Raw genomic sequence first — 7,118 nt, forward strand, 5'->3', positions numbered from 1 at the left:
AGCACTTTGGGAGGCCGAGACAGGCGGATCACGAGGTCAGGAGATCGAGACCATCCTGGCTAACATGGTGAAACCCCGTCTCTACTAAAATACAAAAAAAAACTAGTCAGGCGAGGTGGCGGGCGCCTGTAGTCCCAGCTACTCAGGAGGCTGAGGCAGGAGAATGGCGTGAACCCGGGAGGCGGAGCTTGCAGTGAGCCGAGATTGCGCCACTGCACTCCAGTCTGGGCGACAGAGCGAGGCTCCGCCTCAAAACAAAACAAAACAAAAAAAACAAAACAAACAAACAAAAAAAAACAAAAAACAACATGATCATCTATGCAGAAAATCCAATGGAATCTACAAACAGGCTGCTAAAAGAGGTGAGTTTAAGAAGGTTACAGATACAAGAGTAATATACAAAACTCAATGCTATTTCTATATACTAGCAAATAATCGAAAACTTTTTTTCTTTTTTGAGACAGAGTCTCGCTGTTTTGCCCAGGCTGGAGTGCCATGGCACAATCTCGGCTCACAGCAATCTCCACCTCCCACGTTCAAAAGGTTCTCCTGCCTCAGCCTCCCGAGTAGCTGGGATTACAGGCGCCCGCCACCACGCCCAGCTAATTTTTTGTATTTTTTTTTAGTAGAGATGGGGTTTCACTATTTTGGCCAGGCTGGTCTTGAACTCCTGACCTCAGGTGATCCACCTGCCTCAGCCTCCCAAAGTGCTGGGATTACAGGTGTGAGTCACCGTGCCCGGCCGAAAACTTTTAAAATGTGTAACAGCGAGCTCGGGTGGCGGGAGGAGTGGCAGCGGCCAGGCAGCCCAGTTTTGCGAAGGCTCTCTGCGCGCCGCGGCCCGCAGGCACCTGGCACGCGCCTTCCCCACCACCAGGATGCCCAAGAGGAAGGTCAGCTCTGCCGAAGGGGCCGCCAAGGAAGAGCCCAAGAGGAGACTGGCGTGGTTGTCAGCTAAACCTCCTGCAAAAGTGGAAGCGAAGCCGAAAAGGCAGCAGCGAAGGATAAATCTTCAGGGAAAAAAGTGCAAACAAAAGGGAAAAGGGGAGCAAAGGGAACACAGGCCGAAGTGGCTAACCAAGAAACTAAAGAAGATTTACCTGCATAAAACGGGGAAATGAAAACTGAGGAGAGTCCAGCCTCTGATGAAGCAGGAGAGAAAGAAGCCAAGTCTGATGAACGCCATATACCATGTCTTACCAGTGGTCCCTGTCTCCCTTCTTGTACAATCCAGAGGAGTATTTTATCAACTATTTTGTAAATGCAAGTTTTCAGTAGCACTAGGAACATTTTAAGAAGGAGGAAATCCCACCTCATCCCATTTTTTAAGTGAAAATGCTTTTTTTTTAAGAGGTGAAATCATTTGCTGGTTGTTTATTTTTTGGTACAACCAGAAAATAGTATGGGGTATTGAATTATGGGAGGCTCTGACTGTCTCGGGTGCCAGCTTAACATTCCACAGATGGGGGGTTAGTTTTTATATCCTATAATACAAAGTATATTAAATGGCAATATGGAGTCAGTCCTGCATTTAATGTCTTGAATATTTTAAATTACTTCTATTCCCATGTTGTTTTTTAGTAGAATTGTTTCCTACAGAAAACCACTCCTTGATCATGTTGCTCCCTGTCAGAATTGTGTGCACTCTGTAACATCTTTGGTTGTGGCAGTCCTGTTTTCCTAATAACTTTGTTACTGTGCTGTGAAAGATGACAGATTTGAATATGTGGTGTACATGCTATTCAGTTGTGAACTGGTGGCCATGTGTAACAGCTGACCAACATGTGAAGATACTGGTACTTGATAGCCTCTGAAGGAAAATTTGCTTCCAAATCTTAAGCTGGAAAGTCACTGGAGTAACTTTAAAAAAGGATTACAATACATGGCTTTTGAGAATTTCGTGACATAGGTTAAGAATTGTGTACAAATGGGGCCGGGCGCGGTGGCTCAAGCCTGTAATCCCAGCACTTTGGGAGGCCGAGACGGGCGGATCACGAGGTCAGGAGATCAAGACCATCCTGGCTAACATGGTGAAACCCCGTCTCTACTAAAATACAAAAAACTAGCCGGGCGACCTGGCGGGCGCCTGTAATCCCAGCTACTCGGGAGGCTGAGGCAGGAGAATGGCGTGAACCCGGGAGGCGGAGCTTGCAGTGAGCTGAGATCCGGCCACTGCACTCCAGTCTGGGCGACAGAGCGAGACTCCGTCTCAAAAAAAAAAAAAAAAAAAAAAAAAATTGTGTACAAATGGAAATGTCTCTACTGATCCTCCACCAATAAAATCTCAATTATGAAAAAAATGTGTAACAGCATCAAAAAGAATCAAGTATTCTGGGATAAATCTGACAAAAGATGGGAGATACCTAAAGAGTTGAGAATTTGAATATAAAATTTTTCTGTCAGAAATCAAAGAAAACCTAGAGAGGGAGACAGGTACCATCATCACGGTCAGAAGACTCAATAGTGTTAAGAGGCCCATTTTCTACAAATGGACCTAGATATTCAATACAACTGCAATCTAAATGCTAGCAGGCTTTTTTTGTAGAAACTGATAAACTAATTCTAAAATTCATATGGAATTATAAAAAATATAAAATAGCCAAAGCAACTTTGAAAATGAACAAAGTGAGGGGACTAACATTATTTGATTTTACGACTTATTAAAAGCTACGCTAATTAAGCTACTGTGATATTCTCTCAAAAACAGAACAGAGTGAACAATGACATAGAACAGAGTCCAGAAATGAACCCATATGTATATGGAAAACTGACTTGGGCAACTAATAAAGGACAGTCTTTTCTTTTTTTTTTTTTTGGCGGGGGCGGAGTCTCGCTCTGTCACCCAGGCTGGAGTGCAGTGGCACAATCTTGGCTCACTGCAACCTCCACCTTCTCGGTTCAAGCTTCTGCCTCGGCCTCCCAAGTAGCTGGGACTACAGATGTGCGATACCACGCCTGGCTAATTTTTGTATTTTTAGCAGAGATGGGGTTTCATCATATTGGCCAGGCTAGTCTCAAACTCCTGACCTTGTGATCCTCCCGACTCCACCTCCCAAAGTGCTAGGATTACAGGTGTGAGCCACTGTGCCCAGCCAGGATGGTCTTTTCTACAAATGTTCCTAAACACATGCCCCTTACCCACCCCCCAAAAAACCCCACGCACTTTGATCAGTACTTTACATCATATGCAAACATCAACTCAAAATGAAACACAGACTTAAATGGTAAATCTAAAACAATAAAACTTCTAAAAGAAAATGTAAGAAACAAAACCTTTGTGACCTTAGATTAGGAAAAAGCAAAACCAGAATACATAAACAGCTCAATAGACAAAGTGTCCAATTTTAAAATGTGCAAAAGACCTTAACTAAAAGATCACCAAAGATATAAATAGCTAACAAACACAGAAAAGGTGAAAATTAGTGATAAGGGAGATGCAGATCAAAACCACATTAAAATAGCCCTTCGCCCCCACTAGTGAATAGTGATCATCAAAAGGACAGGCAATAACAAGTATTGATGACGTGAAAAAATCAGAGCCCCTTATTCACTACTGTTGAAAACAGAAATTGGTGTGTTTTCTTTGGAAAACAACTTTGCCAGTTTCTTTAGAAGTTAAAACATAACTCCAGTCCTACTCCTAAGTATTTGTCCAAGAAAAAAAAGAAAGCACACAAACACCTACAAGCAAATACATGCAGCTATTATCTATAATAGCCCCAAACAAAAACAATCCAAAAGCAAAAACAATCCATCATCTGGTGAACGGATAAAAAACGGGTATAGCCAAACAATGGCAGTACCCAAAACAGAAAAAAAATGAGGACATGTCTAAAGGAGACCGGAGCCAGCCGGAAAGAATTCCCAATGGCCAAAGCTGAAACAATTTGAGCAGCTAAATAAACAGTATTAGATTCAAATCCAAAAGATAAGTATCAATGAGTCCAAACGGATGACAACAGACTCAAGGAGACATGCGATGTTAGGTGGAATGCAGGAACAAATCCTGAAATGAAAAGATGGGGAAACTGTCGCAATCTAAATAGTCTGAAGTTTAGTTCACAGTACTGCACGAATGTGAATGTCTTAGTTTTGACAATTTTACCATGATTATAAAAGATTCAACATTAGAGGAAGCTGGGTGGAGGGATCAGCAAACTACAATCCAAGGGCCAAATCCAGCCTACCACCTGTTTTCATAAATAAAGTTTGACTGGAACGCATCCATTCATTTCCTCACTGTCTTATGGCAGCCTCTGCCCTACATGAGCACAGTAGTCCTAGGAAAGACCATTTGGTCTAAAATATTTATTATCTGGCTCTTCATGGGAAAAGTTTGCCAAGCCCTGATATACATGAAGTCTTTCTCTGTGCTGTCATTTTAACTATTCTTTAAATCTAAAATGATTCTAAAATAAATTTATTTTTTTAAAAAGTTAAAATGTTGGCCAGGTGCAGTGGCTCACGCCTGTAATCCCAGCACTTTGGGAGGCAGAGGCAGGCGGATTGCCTGAGCTCAGGAATTCAAAACCAGCCTGGGCAACACGGAGAAATCCCAACTCTACTAAAAATACAAGAAATTAGCCGGGCATGGTGGCGGGCACCTGTAATCCCAGCTACTCGGGAGGCTGAGGCAGGAGAATCACTTGAATCTGGGAGGCGGAGGTTGCAGTGAGCTGAGACTGTGCTACTGCACTCCAGCCTGGGCAAAAGAGTGAGACTCTGTCTCACAAAAAAAAAAGTTAAAATGTTGAGCTGGGTATGGTGTTGAGCACCCATAGTCCCAGCTACTCAGGAGGCTGAAGGGGGAGGAGTGCTTGCACCCAGGAGCTCAAGGCCAGACTGGGCAACACAGTGAGACCCCATCTGTTAAAAAAAAAAAAGTGGAGGGTTATATCTTCACCTACCATATGACCCAGTCATTCTACTTACAGGTACTTACCCAAGTGAAACGAAAGCATATGTCCAAAGAACGGTACACAAATTTTTGCCAATGGGTGAACTCAATAAACAAACTCTATACTATCTATCCATAAACTGGCATAGTACTCGACAATAAAAAGGAAATCAACTATTGGCACATGCTACAGAATGAATGAATTTCTATTTACACTGAATAGAAGGAACAGGAACAACAACAAAAGAGTGCATATCTCATGTAAAAGTCTAGGAAATGTAAACTAACACACAGTGACAGAAAGCAGATTGGGGGGTCACCCTGGGAGAAACACAGGCTGGGGCGAGACAGGAGGTAAAGAGATTACAAAGGGACACAAGGATATCACACCCTCGCGTGGCGTAGGCGGACACGTTCATCTTGACTGCGGTGATGGTTTCACTAGTGTGTATATATATGTCAAAACTTGCCAAATTGTACACATAAATATTTGCGGTAGATTATGTCAGTTATACCTCAGTAAAGCTGTTTTTAAAAATAAGTTGCAAAAATATTCTTCTGGTCTTCTGATATCAAGCATTATGAAGAAACAGACGAATCCATAGACAAATCTCTTCAGCTACCAATTTCTGTCACCCGTCCCTCCTTAGCTCTGGAACACTCTTTCTTTAGGGGAGATGAAGATTCTGAATCATAGTCACACTTGTATTAGAAGTCTTCAGAAAATCCTGCAAGAATAAGACTCCCCTGGGGACCGGGCATGGTGGCTCACACCTGTAATCCCAGCACTTTGGAAGGCCAAGGCGGGAGAATCCCCTGAGCCCAGGAGTTCAAGACCAGTCTGAGCAACATAGTGAGATCCCATCTCTACCAAAAAAAAAAAAAAAGGTCAAAAAATTAACCAGCCACGGTGGCATGCGCCTGCAGTCCCAGCTACTAAGGAGGCTGAGGCCAAAGGATTGCTTGAGCCCACGAGGTTAAGGCTGCAGTGAGCAGAGATTATGTCACTGCACTCCAGCCTGCAACAGAGGCAGACCCTGTCTCAAAACAAACAAAAAAGACTCTCCTGGGATCCTGCCAACAAACCATACACAGGCAAGTGAGATCCCAGTTACCTGGATAAGCAGCAAGGTATTTACAGAACAAACCCTCTGACCTCCCTCTTCTCTGCCCTTCTCAGACTTTCTGTCTTTCCCCTCGCTCTTAAGCCCGGGAGTCAGAATGCAGCTCCGCCATAAAACAAAGACGTCAGAAATGAAATGACTCGCAAGAAAAAGGACATTTCTCAAGAGCCTACTAAGGATAAAGAGAGTTGAGAGGTGTGCCCAGCTTCTCTAACCCTTATTCAACACCCTGCAAGCATCTTCACTGAGTGACTTTGTACCTTGCTATCCATTCCAGACCTCCTTGTCTACTCCACACACCTCAGTGACTGGCTGCCACTAAGTTCTGCCCTTCCCAGATAGCTTTGTTTTTAAAATACAAACTCCTCTTCCTCAGTCACTTAATCTGACTTTGGCGTAACAGCTGAGGGTAATCCTAAAGATTACTTTGAAACTACAGGAAAGATAACGTAAATAAAACACTTAGATATAAAACATATTACCCAATACCTAAGTCACACTAAACGGTGTGCATTTTGGACACTGTCCCTGCAGGCAAAAGGAAGGAAAATGAGGAAACTAAGACTAATGGGGAAGCCAAATCTGCACTTCAGATTTTTTAAAAAGTAATGGCGCTTTAGAACTTAATATATTATATACCATGTGAGCATTAGCATGTCAGCATTAAATGTGAGGTCCAAAATTCAAAGAGATGCCAAAATAATGTATTTCTTTTTTTTTTTTTTTTTTTTTTTTTTTGTGAGACGGAGTCTTGCTCTGTCGCCCAGGCGCTGGAGTGCAGTGGCGCAATCTCGGCTCACCGCAAGCTCCGCCTCCCGGGTTCATGCCATTCTCCTGCCTCAGCCTCCCCAGTAGCTGGGACTACAGGCGCCCGCCACCACGCCCGGCTAATTTTTGGTATTTTTTTTAGTAGAGACGGGGTTTCACCATGTTAGCCAGGATGGTCGCTATCTCCTGACCACGTGATCCGCCCACCTTGGCCTCCCAAAGTAGTGGGATTACAGGCGTGAGCCACCGCGCCCGGCCAATAATGTATTTCTTGAATTTCAAGATTTCTGGACAAATTTTCCCTTAAATTCAAATACTGAAAGTTGAGA

At 43.4% G+C, this 7,118-nt stretch overlaps 1 protein-coding gene and 1 pseudogene across 5 annotated transcripts in view; one reads left to right on the plus strand and one right to left on the minus strand.

The window, feature by feature from the left end:
• The window catches only part of CECR2 (CECR2 histone acetyl-lysine reader), a 200,236-nt gene that overhangs the window by 156,933 nt on the left and 36,185 nt on the right, over positions 1-7,118 (minus strand). The gene's annotated exons all lie outside the window — the stretch shown is intronic.
• LOC108541706 (non-histone chromosomal protein HMG-14 pseudogene) lies at positions 776-1,777 on the plus strand (annotated as a pseudogene).

Source organism: Rhinopithecus bieti, unplaced genomic scaffold, assembly GCF_001698545.2.
Source record: "Rhinopithecus bieti isolate Rb0 unplaced genomic scaffold, ASM169854v2 scaffold_20777, whole genome shotgun sequence".
NCBI lineage: Eukaryota > Metazoa > Chordata > Mammalia > Primates > Cercopithecidae > Rhinopithecus > Rhinopithecus bieti.